We start from the raw sequence: 14,868 nt of genomic DNA, 5'->3' as shown, positions 1-14,868 counted from the left end.
TCGAGAAAGTTGTCTACCCATTCTGAGAAATGTGTGATGTGTGAGAAAGATGGTGTGATGGGACCATCACACCATCTTTGGTGCAAACCAAAGTAACCGTTCCTTAGATTTCCCCATGCAATGTTTGGAATCATTGTATCCCGCTTGCACCCCATTTCCCACTTTCCTTCACATCTGCTCTTCCCCATTCAGTGCATCATTCTGCTCTTTAAGTGAACGTATTCACTCAATATGAAGAGTGAACATATTCAAGGTACAGTGAAAAAGGCAGCTGCAACCAGGATGGAGAGGACTAAGTTTCACGGGACCCCCAACGGCGTACCCAGGAGCGATGGTGAAACTCTCTAATCCTCCACTGTGACAGTCCAACGCTAACAGCCTGAAACTTTAGACCCATCCTCTGCTAGCCAGCTGCTTAGCATTAGCGGCTGACAGCTCTGGGCACCGTCTCCTACAGAAAGCAACCCAAGAGAAACCAAGCGGCTGCTTGCCACCCAACAAAAGAGCACTAGCAAGGAGGAAACGCCACCCTCCCAGCCTTGGTAAACAGAGAAACCCATTCAAAGCCCCTCCGGGTGTGAATCCCAATGGCCTTAGCAACTTGCATATGTCCAAAATCGTGTATTGTTCCTTTCTGGTGAGGCCCAGGTAGGCACTGCTATGTGGGGATCTTGATTCACTTTTTTTGCTTTGGGCCTATAGAATCGTAGAGTTGGAAGAGACCGCAAGGGCCATCCAGTCCAACCCCATTCTGCCATGCAGGAACTTTCAATCCCCTAGAGATGGCCATCCAGCCTCTGTTTAAAGACCGCCAAAGAAAGAGATCTATCATTCTCCAATGGAGTGTCTTCCACTGTCGAACAGCTCTTACTATCAGGAAGCTCTTCCTAACGTTGAGTGGAATCTCTTTCCCTGTAGTTTGCATCCGTTGCTCCAGGTCCTATTCTCTGGAGCAGCAGAAAACAAGCTTGCTCCATCCTCAATATGACACCCCTTCAAATACAGTACTTATAAATTTAGGAGACTGTTCTCTCTCTAACTTTGATTATGTTGTAAATGCAAGAACTCATTTCTATTGTGCAGGCAAGGACTATCTATTTGGGGTGCTCAATCCAGAGTCCACTGACTGCCTTTTTGGGGGTATGAGGGGAAAGCCAAAGAGAGGCAAGACAAAAGCAACCAGTCCATTATTTTAATATACTGTTTTCAAAGTGGCATGGAACAAAACCGAAGCTGCCTGAGACTTTGTCTCCAAGTGGGAGGTCTGCAGTTCCCAGAAAAACCAAAGCACCCACTGTGCTTTGTTCCTTCCGCCCACAAAGATGCGATGGCTCGATAACAGCCAAACAAAAACACACACACCTGTGTTATTTACACACCCACGTGTGTCCTCACCGAAGAGTACGCCCTGCACACACACCCAGGTACATCCAGGTTCTGTGGACAGACCAACAGACACACACTCACTCATTCACTCGCTCTCACACCTGTTTGCGCTGTGTTGGCTTGGGGGGAATCCAGGTCGTGTTTTCATCACCACACTTCCCTGGCCTGAGCTGATCTCGAAAGCTCAGCCGAGGCCTTTTAAACCCAGGGCCGAGTCCTGCCCTCAGCTACACCTAAGCGTACGGTAAACCGGAGGGTCAGATGAGGCTAAGGCGGGTGGAACCAAACACCGGAGACAGCCCCACCGAACAGATCCGCTAAAGCACTTGGGGCACAATTGAAAATTGGGGTGGCAGTGGAAGGAGGTGGGTGGAAGCATGCATCCATATGCTTTGGAAAGGAGCTGGCTTGGGGACGTTTGCTGAAGAAAACTGGTTTGGACAGCACCCTCAGAGCCAACCCGGCAGGCGAGTGATGAATCAGCATGGAAAGAGCGTCCCCCCGCCTTGCACTCACACCGCACACAAAGGTCCAGCATGGCTCTCTTGCACAAGCCAGGTCTTCTTGAGCCAGCCAGATCGCTGGAGGGGAAGGGGCTGTCAGATGCTATCAGCTGCCCCCATCCCAAAGCAAGCACCCTCCGGCCTTGTCACGAACATCTCTCTCTGTCTCTGTCTTGCCACTCCCTCCATCCACCACTAGCTTGGTCCTCTCCATCCTTCCATAGCTTCCTCCGGGTGAATGACATCTAGAGGGAGGGCAGGCAAACACACGTAGGAATGGCAAAAATAACTTATAAGGGGAGATGGAGGACCCCCAAGCACCACTTGCTCAAGTGCTGAGGATGTCTAAGATGAGAGGCTGCCAGGTCTCCCTGTCCCATACCTTCCCATGTCAGCTCCTGGACTTGTGATCCTATGCATCATCATCATCATCATCATCATCATCATCACCACCACCACCACCACCATGATGTAAACAGATCTTGTAGCACCTTTGAGGCTAACTGAAAGAAAGAAATTGGCAGCATGAGCTTTCCAAGACTTCCGTCTCCTTCCTCAGATGGTTTTGGTGGAGTGGAAGCCATTCTCAGATATCAGAGGCATACAAATGTCTGTATCTGGCTTCCACTCCACCAAAAGCATCTCAGGAAGGAGAATGAAGTCTAGGAAAGCCCATGCTGCCAATTTCCTAAGATCCATTGGAAATATGTGTTATCCGATGGTCTTAGGTGACCACAGGTTGAGAACTACCGATATAATATGTATATATAATAATATAGTAATGTAATCAAGATATCTAGAAGTCATTTTGGTGTGAGAAATATTGTTGGTCTCACCGTTTTCAGCGGGAGAGGATGAGGCACACCATATTCCCTTTCAAAATCCGGGGGGAATTTGGGGAGGGTTTTTTTACATTGCAGAGGAGGGATGGGATACCAAGACCATGCCCTCGGTCTCAATTCATTCTGCCAGCCGAGGGAGAGAAATGTGGGTTGCTGCGGTCTCCCTGCAAGTCCCAGCCCTGGAATGGCCTTGCTTTGCCATTCAAAGCTGCACAAAAGGCTCCAGACTAAGTAAACATCCCCTCAGATCCTTTTTCTCCCCAAAAGAAATGTTTTGATTTCGTATCAATCCAAGGAAGCCATTTATAACCCAGGCCTGTCATAGAGCCTTTTTCATCCCTGCCCGGGACAAACTCTCCCACATGCTTTATTTACACTGAATGCTTCCTGTGAAAACAATACCACCAAAACATTTACACTCATGAAGAGAGAGAAGGGCAGAGGCAAAGAGGTCCAGGCTGAGCCGCTTAGACCAAAGGGGATCCGGGATCCACCCAAAGAAAGGAAAAAGGAAAAGGGAGAAGCACTTGGAAGCCTACAACTGTGAGGGGAAGAAATCCCTGAATGTATGCATTCTCAGTGCAAATAATAATCCAAGTTTCTAGTCCTCAAGTTGGTAGAGGTACGCTTCAAAGCACATGGGTAACACTGGAGGAAACAACATAGATGCACTGAGGTGGCAAAAGAGTGCCAGGCAAAGTTTGTACCAACTCAAATTGGCATCTTCTTCCTTCGTTGGATTTTGTCAGATGCAAAATTATGCAAAACTAAGCAAATATGTGCAAATGTGTCTAACTCACAAATTGCTTATCCAGGTCACAGAACCTGGCTTTTTCCTGGTGTTGAATTTGTACTGCAAGCGTGGCGTACAAACAGCCTTCAGCCAAATTCTCTGGGAAGAGCCTCTCTGGCTGCTAGATTCCAGCTTGCCTGTTTGAGTGCATGATCGCAGATCTCTGCCAGTATACACTCTTCTTGTTGTTGTTGTTTTTAAAGGGAATTCCTAAAGGATCAGACGGCAAACTGGGGGAAGAGGAGGAGGGTTTTAGCAGGGAAGTTGGATGAAGAAGGAGCTGGGAAGAGGATTGAGAGAGGAGCACGTGGGTTAAAGTGCTGAACTGGGCATGGAAGGGATGCCAGGACTCAAGGGGTAGGGGATCCCTGGATTTAGGGTTGGGGGGCAAGGATGCCCCAGTTCGAAAAGGGATGGCGGGAGGAGAAAGGAAGACGGCTGACAGGGACTGTCACTTCAGAGGGCTGTGCAGAAAACCGAACAGATGGACCTTTCATATTCTTATTGAAGAATTTTAAGCCCAGCTGAGTAGCGGTGCTCAGGAGGGAAGCCGCCGTGCCAGCTTTCCAGGAGCTGCGAGGGATTCATCCGATCAATTATTCACAACATTGTTTGGGGCGAAGAAGGGAGGAAACGGTGGGCGACGGCAGGGGGAGACTTCACGTGTGCGGATTTGGAAACGACACACATCTCTCTCTCTTGACGTGGCATCAGAATGGCAGAAGGCCGTGACTGATGGCAGGACCCGAAATGGAGAGGGACCTAAAGGCCATCCAGACTAACCTTCACCTGGCTTTTGTAGAGTTCAGGATGAGTTGAAGGATGGATTTGTAACAGGGGTGTAGGAATGAAGACACTGGCTCACATTTCTCCCGCAACATATTTTCCTGAAGTCACCAAATTCCTACTTTTGCAGAGAGTGAGACACTATTCAGAGTTAGGACTCCTCCATTTGCTGTGTTTGCATTCCCTTGGTGACTTTGCTTGGCTCTTTCCTTTGGCTGCCTAAATTTTCGTTCTAAATGTTCAACTGACATTTGAAGTGCTGGAAATTTGAGGTGGTGAAGGAAAATGTCATGGTTTATCATCAGGCCACTACGGAGCCTGGGAATGCTCCCTGCAATGAACGAAATGGGGTTTGAGACTGGGATTTCGCCTCCCTGGAATGACAGCTTGCAGCTGAAGGTGTTTTTATGAGGAAGACTCTAGACCTCAAGATTGCAAAGAGCGGCTGGGAACTGAGCGATCAAAATGTGGGTGGAATTTCTCGGATGCCAGGAGCAGAGCAAGGCGCTCATTGAAGAGGGGTAAGGGAAGAGGAATTTGTGTGGCGTTCTCAGCCCTTCCCAACCATGTGCACAAAGCACAATTAAGTAAAACAATCAACTATATGACTACCTAATTTGCATCATTTATACACGTCACTGAATTTTTAAAGCTTCCCATAAAGTCAGACAGGCACAGGAGAGTTGTGCCAGGGTTATCGTTCCCCCTTCTTTCTCCACTCCACACTGACACTAAATCTTAAAGCAGGCCCACAAAATGAGTCCAGAGCTGAGAAAACAAGGACCAGGGTTCAAGACCAGAAGGACAAGGGAAAGGAAGGGCTGGAAAAATGTTAATATTAAGCAGAGTTTGGAAACATTATTTTTGTGGATGCCAATGTCCAGACTCCTGCAGACAACAGGTTTGGGAAGGGAGTCTTGGCATGCAAGAACAGAGGTCCCTTTCATATTGCACCATTATAGTACTATGATTCCACTTTATCTGCCATGGTAACATCCTATGGTATCCTGGGATTTGGAGTTTATGGAATAGCTTTTAGAACCGTCAGCCAGAGAGCTTTAGTGCCTCCCCAAATACAAAGTGTGGGACCCTACAGTATGCTGCCATGACAGTTCAAGTGAAACCATAGCGCTATAAAGCTGTAATGTGAAAGACTCCTGGTCCCAGCAAAACCTACTTAACCCATGGTTCATAAATGTCCTTACAAATCCCCTTCAGCCCAACCTGTCGGTGAGATGCTTCAATTCCCTTGGATGCAATTTTTGCCATGAGGCTGGCAGTGGGATATCCATTCTAAGGGATGGCTATGACCATGCAAAAGCATGCGGTGTGCAAGAGAGTGGACTCTGTTATTCTCTGCTCCTCCGCTACACACACACACACACACACACACACACACACACACACACACATAGCTCCGGTTTATCAATAAAACATTTTATTGCTTTTAGCTCAAGAGATGACCTTGGCTTAGTGGAACACTGTCTCTTTCCCTCGACCTTGGGGAGTTCCACAGCAGCCTTTGCTAGCTGTCTACCCAGCCACTTCCATGGCTCAGAAAAAGAGGGAGCAAGACAACATGGAGGGTTGTGGGTCTTGGAAAGAGCAAGGGCGCCCACTCATCTCATGGGACTGACCCAAACAATATTGGTATTTGGGATTCTGCAGAGAGTGGATAAAGAGAGAGCAAAACCTATGGCCAACACTCCATATATTCCACACAGCACGGCACTTGGTACCAAGTTCAGAATCCAGCCTCTGGCAAACCCCGCTCTCCTCTTTGTATTTTAAGAAAAGACCTTTCTAGTCCCCAATGTTACAAGATTCTCCTCAAAAGTGTGGCATGGTGAAATGAAACCAGGGTCTGGACAGGAGGGGTAAGAAAGGGGTTTTTGTTTTGGAGCAGGGAATGCTTGGGATTCCCCACACTCTTCCCTCTTTGGCAATGACCAAAGAAAATTCAGCCAAGAAACTCACGTGTGAAAATTATACCTATATGGTAACAAACCCCAAGGCTTCCGCAGTGCAAAGCCAGGTTCTCATAGTAATATCCACTATATGTTATAGTCAGTGTGTATTGTTTGTGCCTCCAAGTTGTTTCCAACTTGGGGCGACATTAAGGGAAACCTACCATGGGGTTTTCTTGGCAAGGTTTGTTTGGGGAGGAGGCTGCCGTTGCCATCCTCTGAGGCTGAGAGGATGTGACTTGCTCAAAGTCACCCAATGGCTGAGCGGGGATTTGAACCCTGCTATTCTGGAGTCCAAAGCACTACACTACATTCTGGAGTCCAAAGCAGCCAATGCACTACACTTTGCTGGTTCTCTGTTGCAGTCAACACAAAAAGACAAACAGCTCTCCCCTGTTGACAGTGCTCCCCAAACCCTCCTTATGTGCAAGTCTCCCAAACTTATAATAAACAAAACCAAGCATCCAAACATCACAGAGAGTAAAACCTCTCCTGCTACAGGTTACTTCCACGCTTTGGCCAACACACACCTATCTTTCCTTCTCATGCACCACCATTTAGCATATGCACACATAGATGCACAAAGACGGACACACAAATGCTCTTCTCAATACTTTCAATACCAACCATCTTTGCCACTATTCCTGAGCCACAGTCTGAGACACACACACACACACACACAAACACACATGGAGAGCAAGAACCCTAAAGTGTTAACGGTGATCGGTGAAATGGCACGGCAGATTGCTACAATAAATAATTTACTGATATTTATAAATATTCAAATCAGCAGGCTTTAGAAATTGAAAGTGTGCGGGAGGAGGAGGAGGCACTGGAAAGTGAGTGTGTGTTTGTGCGAGAGAGAGTATCGGGGAGGGGGAAAGCTGACATTAATTCCCCTACTCTCCAAATTCATTTGAGAACTGTTTCTCATTTCAAACAAATATTAAATCTTTTGGCATCAGGAAAAGGGTGGGTGGTTTGCAAGTGTGGTTCGGGGGGGGGGGGGGGGGGGGGGAAGGGAGGAAGGAAGGAAGGGAGGGAGGGAGGGAGGGAGGGAGGGAGGGAGGGAGGAGTCTCTAGGGATGGCACTTTGCACTTTCTGCCAAGTCTATACCTGTGGCTTGGTAACCTTGAACTGTCAAGCTACAGGGCATGTCAGCCTGCGTTACCAACCTACTTGCATTCACTTCCACCAGATTCCTATACAAGAATCCAGCCTAGAAATGTTTCAGCTTGTCGTATGGAAAGGGAACTCCCATCAACTTTTCACTGTCTGGGGAATTTGGGGAATTGTAGCTCCAAAATAACTAACCCCAGCTCTGGTCCCTGCAAGGCTAGGTAGCATGTGGGGAGGGGACTAGTGCCTATGAGACCCCTCTGCTTAAAGATGCCCATCGTCTTTGGTGGAGCCTGAAGTATCACTTCACATTTAGCCTGACTCCTTTGCTTTCACTCTGAAAGTCCAACAGCTCCCTGCTTGAAAACCTATCCAGAAGTGACAAAATGGCCATCGCTCCCTGCATCCTTCATTACTACATAGACCAAAACAGAAACAGAAGATTATGGGGGTCAAATCCAGAAGGGAGAATGAATTAGCTTGTGACAGCATTAACTGGCAATTGATCCCATGTCCCATCCCTGTTTCATTCCTCAGCATCCACATCTTCATTGCCTAAACACCAAGGAGGTGACAAAAATGCTTTCCTGGGAAGCCTTCTCCTCCAAGTCTTACCCCCGTGGACAAGGTGGCCTGCAGCCTTGCCTCCGAACCAGCCTGCCCCATGGACCTCTCCCCCTGCCGCACTTCGCACTGGGTACCCCAGGCCCCTAAGCCCCCTCCATTGGCAAACCCTGGGATCCGGCATGGGGCGAACGTCCCTCAGGATGAATAATGGTTTTTCTAATGCACGGGTAGCCTGTCAGCTCCCTTACTCCCCATGTTTTATGAGCTTAACTGAACGGCTCTGAACTCCCTGGTAAGAAATAAAGTTATCCCTCAGCGTCCCTTCTAAACATTTCACTCAGTGCAAACGGTGTTTAAGAAAAATGAGGACATATTTCTTCTTAAGGATGCAGTATCCCCCTTCAGAGGCCTAATTTATGCCATCTATCAACTGGCCAAGGGAGAAAGAGGCAGGCAGGCTGCCCTGAGAGCAGAGCTGGCCCAAACGCAGCCCACGCCAGTCCAGATTCATCCTTTTGGCAACGGCCCCCTCTGCCTCCACAACTCCACGGGCTTGGAAGGCTGGGCGGGCAGCATGAATATGGATTGGATGGGCGCTGGTCAAACCGATCGGACTTTTCTTGGTGGATTCCACTCCAAAAGCCCAGTGGGAATTGTCTGCTGTGCTGCTAAGGAATGACAGCCAGAAATGCAGAGTATAGACCTCCCTGAGTCAGAGCAGGATAGAAACCTATCAGTATCAGTATCAACCTCAAAGGGATCCTTGGAGCATCATTCTCCATATTAGGAGAAATGTGGGATATAACTAAAATAAGAGCCAGCGTGCTGCCATGGTTTGAGTGTTGGACTAGGGTTCTGGGAGACCAGGGTTTGAATCCCTGTTCTGGCGTGGAAACTCAGTGAATGGGCAAGCCACACTCTCTCAGCCTCACAGGAAAGCCAGGGCAAACCCCTCTGAAGAAATCTGGAGACAGAGTATAGTGTTGGACTAGGACTGCAGGCAATTCGGGTCTCAGCTATGGAAAACCCAGGCAAGTCTGGCCTGCCTTGCCAAAGGAGCCAGAAGCTCATTCAGCACACAGTGGATTGTAGGAGCCACACATCTTTGCCCATAGCTACGTTCAGCCATGTTATTGGGATGGTTGTACATGTTTCTTCTCATTCCTAACATCTTCCTTGGTGAAAAGCAAGGTACGAAAGAGGTTCATACTTGCTTAAATGTCCACTAAAGCCCTCTGTGTGATCAGAAACCCCAACAAAGGCTTGAGTAACAATGTTGTTCTCCTTTTGAGGCCAGGTTAAAACCCTTTTTCTTTTCTTTTTTGCCCAGCCTCTTTAAATTTCAACTCCTTATTTATTTATTTTTTAGCTGGTTGAACTAGTTTTTGCTCCTCCGTTTTATTGTTCTGATGTTTAGGTTTCATGTTGTTTTTATTGAACCTGAATGTTTGATCTTTAAGTACACCGTTCGAGCGCCTCTTTGGGATGAAGGGGCAGATTATAAAATTTTAAAACAGCAAAAACAAACAAGCGGAGTCGAGTTCCCAAAGGTGCAGAGGCTTCTGCTTAACCTTTTTATTTATTGCAGCATTTGGAAGATTTACACCTCCCGCTATCCTGCAATGAACTCCAGGCCATGTATGTGGCTCTTCCGCTTCCCACCTTCACTTCACAACAACCCTATGAGGTAGGTTGGCCTAGGTGAGAGTAAAAGGACCAAGATCCCCTGGTGATGTTTGTGGGTTTTTCGGACTATGTGACCATGTTCTAGGAGAGTTTATTCCTGGCTGAAGATGCCAGCCACAGATGCTGGCGAAACGTCAGGAATAAACTCTTCTAGAACATGGCCACACAGCCCGAAAAACCCACAAAAATCTATGGATGCCGGCCATGAAAGCCTTGGACTTCACATCCCCTGGTGAGTTTCTTATGTCAGTTGGGGCTAAAGCCTAGGTCTCCCAAAGCTCAGTCCAACACTAACTACTTCGAGGGAAGGTGAGTGGAAGCCACATGCCAACTTTCACCAACATGGAAAAGCCAGAAAGCCAGAAAGAAGAATGTGTTGCTGTCATGGGAAACTGTGGGCCAATTCTATGTCCTTCTAGTCCTCTCATGGAGTGGCAAAAATGCCAAAGCAACCCCAAAAGACAAATGGAAGTCTGAATTTTTTTAAAAGGTAAACCAATTGGGGTATGGCCTAATTTTAAGGTGAATCACTGCTCCTGGATGATTTAAGGACAGAGAATTTGCCCTTGGTTTTCCAGAAAAAGTTGATAGGCCATGAAAGCAGGCCCAAGCGTCCCATGTGCATCACCTCTTGGCGCCTGACCATACCCTCTTAACCTCCAGAAGGGAGGCATCCCATGTTGCATGTGGCATCCCATGTTAGATGTGGCCCTAGCATCCCATGTGCATCACCTCCTGGTGCCTGAGCATGTCCTCTTAACCTCCAGGAGGGAGGCATCCCATGTTGCATGTGGCGTCCCATGTTACATGTGGCCCTAGCATCCCATGTGCATCTCCTCTTGGCGCCTGACCATGTCCTCTTAATCTCCAGGAGGACCAGTTGAACAACTGCTCCTGGTTGCTGTTGCCCAAAGATCCCATTAAGACGCACACAATATCCAGCTGATATTCTGCTATCTGCCACTGCTAAACCATCTCATTCCTCCCGCCATCTCTCCTCTGTGTTTGGTATGGATAGACAACATTTCTTCCCAAACTAGGAACTGGTCCGAGGGTTGCAGCCGAGGAGTCCTGGCATTTCTCACTGTCTCAACCTTCCCTTTCTTTGTATGTAAGAAGAGAGAAGAGAGCAAATGCAATTAATACGCAGTCCCAAATGGGGTACGCTCTTGCCCCCCACTTGCCACTGCGCCAGCCACCAAGCCACCTTCCTTCCCCCCACCTCTTCGTTTTATTATAATAATTTTTTTTGTACCCGCATTAAAAGGTTTACTATCCAAAACGAGTCTAAGTGGTCTCACTTCTAGGCTAAGTAACTCCATAAATCAGGCCGAAGTGTTAACATCTACACCACAACCCAAGACATCAATCTTGCCCTATTTTACAAGGGAAAAACAAGAGTTGCTGTGGGGTGGGGAGAGACAGCAGGGAGACCAGAGGAAGCCCAGCCTGAGACTGGAGGGCATGAAAAGCCCCAAATGACTACAAGGAAGCCAGGGATGATACCCCAAGGGCCTCCAAGAGCCAGGCTTTCAAACTTTGCCACCCCAAAGGCACAAGCACCGGAGGCAACGGCACAGAATAAAAGAGGCAGAGGCTTTGTGGGCCAACTTGCAGGCTCTGTTTTAAGGATGCTTATAGTGTTTTAAGACATTTTGGTAGGATTTTAAAATAATTGTTACCCCAAAGGTAACAAGTAAGTAAGTAAAAAGTAACAAGCAATGTCCCACCCTGCAAAGATGGTTACAAGTATTTATCCTGAATTGTCTCTAGACTAAATAATGGGTACAAAGTACACTTAAAAAGTTCCTTTTCAATCCCTGGAATCTGTTTTGGAGTCAATGGACCACGCTAGGAGATATAGGCAACATCTAATTCAATGTCATCGCCTCCAGAGAAGAGTAAGGCATCCTCAAAATGGAAGCCACTGCAAAGACAGCTGGAAACATCCGACTCGTAGGATTTTTCTTTTAGGGTGGTGGCAGGGAACCCCTGAATGAAGGCTATCCCAGATTCCTTGTAGGCCCCTTTCCTAGAGATCCTGGTAGACCCTCTTTTCTTCACCCAGCCTTACTAAGATTTTTCCTTCTCACATCCCTCACAAGAATGCTCTTGACATGTCATTCGTTTTAATTACACACAAGGAAGAAATTTAATACTTTGGATTTGTGAAGCATTCATCATCTCCCTAATTGATATGAGTCCTTTGAGAAAGGGCAGGGCGAGTATCCCCATATTACAGGTGGAAAAACAGAGGCAGAGGCGAGTGAGGAGGAGAGAAAGAAAGAAAGAAAGAAAGAAAGAAAGAAAGAAAGAAACCTATTTAAACATGCTCAAGGACAAATTTGAACCAATGTGTTCCTGGATCCTTATCTTCAATGCTTTCACAGAAACCTCAGCACCAAATTACAGAACTATGTTAAGGTGGCCAGTGTTGTGAGTAGAAGATGCCAGCCACAGATGCTGGTGAAACGTCAAGAATAAAATCTTCTAGAACATGGCCACCCACAAAAAACTATGGATGCCGGCCATGGAAGCCTTGGACCTGTTTATGTTGCTTGAACCAGGGTACCTATGCTCTTGGCAAAGTTGCACAGGGTAGAAGGAAGTACTAAAATACATTTCTGGTGCATTCTTTCTCTGCTTTATGGAAAGTATCAGAGGAATGATTGTACTGTAGCCACAACGTTGTGAGCTCAATCCCACAGGGCTCTGGGCTGACTCATAGCCCTGTCCCGATGGTACCACTGAGGCTGGTCTCTAAGGGTCTGTTAAACTATGTGTTCAAACATACAGATGCTCATCCGACTAGGTTTCTGCTCTTGTCGAACCCAGTGAGCCTTACCAATAACTGTTAATCGAACCACACAACCACAGATCCCAGTGTGACTCGCTGTGTTTGTGCATCCTTGTTGTGAGCAGGACCATCAAGTCCCAGGGCTCCAGGGTCCACTAAGCCTTCCATCCTTTCATAGGCTGGTAAAATGAGTATCCAGTTTGTTGGGGGCAACTGACTTACACACTGTAAACCACTTAGAGAGTGCTTAGTTTGCTATGAAGCAGTACAGAAATACAAAGTGCTATTGCTATTACGCCCCCAACGTCACATTTGTGTATGATACACACATACACACACAGGGCCCCACTTGTGGTTTGAGTTTTGGACTACGACTCTGGAGACCTGGGTTCGAATCCCCACTTGGCCACGGAAACCTAACGGGAGACCTTGGGCAAGATGCACTACCTCAGAGGAAGGTGATGGCAAACTTGCCCTGAACAAACCGTGCCAAGAAAACCCCCACGACAGGTTCGCCGTTGGGTTGTCGCAAGTCAGAATTTGGTTGAAAGCACACAACACGCGTACATAGCCAGGCCTCTATTTGTGTATACTCACACAAGGAGCCACACTATGAAGCCACCAAATAACCAACACCTAGGTGCCCTTGTTTAATGCTGAACCTCACACATGTTGTGTTCAGCCAATGTACCAACGTGTTCCCAAAATGTGGGTATGGAGTGTTTATGCATGCACACACAATAGCCAAATCTTTCTCAACTGGGATGCGCAAACACAGCGAGTCACACTGGAATGCGCACATTGCAGGAGAAATCCAGCACATGGAGTAATATAGTGACATGGCCCAAAGCCCATGTGCAATGTGGGGTGTCCAGTCTGACCACAAAACAGACTCCGTTCACAGTGGGTACCACATCGGCAAAGACGGTTCTTGCACCTTGGTCCATCCGGATCCCTAAGTGGCCCTTTGGCGCAGCTGTCCCATCTCTGCGCATCCCAAAGGGCAGGGGAAATCTCTCTCTCTCTCCATCTCCTCTCCTCTTTTCATGAACTCTATTTCTCTTTCCTTTCTGAAAACAACTGAGCTGTAAATACTGTTTAACCTTCTCCCCCCCTTCCGCCCCCTCCCCGCCGCACTATAAAAACACAAATATGCCATAACTCAGCGGGCCCAGCCACCGCCGCCTCCAACATGCCCTGCTCCGGGCCTCTCAGGAAGGTCATAACAAACGACTTTCCGATTCAGTGCTCCTGAAATAATTTTGTGTATTAAAACCTGAATCTGCACTTTTCTGGGCCGAAAGCCTCTCTTAATTATGGCAGGCGTCCTTGGGGTGGACAGTGATCCTTCACCGCGGTCTAACCAACCGGAGAGGCGCAAGCGGCGCAATGCCCCCCTCCCTAGATGATGATGGTGGTGGTGCCCCCCATATCCCTCTCGGCCTGCCGCCCCCCAATTCGCCGCCGCCCCCCAACCGTCCCTCGCGCCCCCCGCCTTCCCTCGGCCCAATCTGTTTTCAAAGTGTGTCTGTCCTTTATTAAATTGTTTTCTTTTCCACATTATCAGTTGCCATGGAGACCTCATCTCTCGGATTATTTGAATTTCATTATATCTATTGATTTGGGAGCATTTCATCTTTTTTATTGTTTTTCTGTCAATTTTCAAAACGAATAACCATCTAATTTGCGTCAGCGCTGATTATGTTTGTCCCTCAATAGAGGTCGGCAGCTGCGTCGAGGAAACAAATCAATGGGAAACCATCATAAACCTCCCCAGTACGGTCTCCAGGATGGCTGGGTGACATTCCACGCCGGAGAGAGAGAAAGAGAGAGACAGAGACAGAGAGAGAGAGAGAGAGGCGCGCGTCACGTCCAAACTTCGGGGCCTTTTTATTTTGCTCCCGCCGTTTCATTTGTTTTGCAAAAAAGAAAAGCCCATCCTAACTTCGGCTTTGGAAAGGTCCCTTTTCGTGTATTATTTCTGACATTACCCCCCTTTTTTGTTTCTTAAAAGGAAAGGGAATGATCAATCATAATGATAATAATAATATTGCATGGCAAGGGGTTGGACTGGATGGCCCTTGTGTCCTCTTCCAACTCTATGATTCTAACAACAACAACAACAACAACAACAACAAGGCATGGCAGGGGTTGGACTTGATGATCCTTGTGTCCTCTTCCAACTCTATGATCCTAATAATAATAATAATAATAATAATAATGCATGGCAGGTTGTTGGACTGGATGGCCCTTGCAGTCTCTTCCTACTCTGTGAGTTCAATAATAATAATAATAATAATAATAATAATAATAATAATGGAATGGCAGAATGAGGTTGGACTGGATGGCCCTTGTGGTCTCTTCCAATTATGATTCTAATAGTAATAGTAATAATAATAATGCATGGCAGAATGGAGTTGA

General features: G+C 47.3%; 1 protein-coding gene across 2 annotated transcripts in view; it reads right to left on the bottom strand.

Annotated features, from left to right (window-relative positions):
• CASZ1 (castor zinc finger 1) overlaps positions 1-14,868 on the bottom strand; it is a 248,152-nt gene that overhangs the window by 54,082 nt on the left and 179,202 nt on the right. The gene's annotated exons all lie outside the window — the stretch shown is intronic.

The sequence above is a fragment of the Sceloporus undulatus genome, chromosome 7 (genome assembly GCF_019175285.1).
Source record: "Sceloporus undulatus isolate JIND9_A2432 ecotype Alabama chromosome 7, SceUnd_v1.1, whole genome shotgun sequence".
Lineage (NCBI taxonomy): Eukaryota > Metazoa > Chordata > Lepidosauria > Squamata > Phrynosomatidae > Sceloporus > Sceloporus undulatus.
The sequence above is the reverse complement of the archived record's forward strand: the minus strand, read 5'-3'. Positions and strand labels throughout refer to the sequence as shown.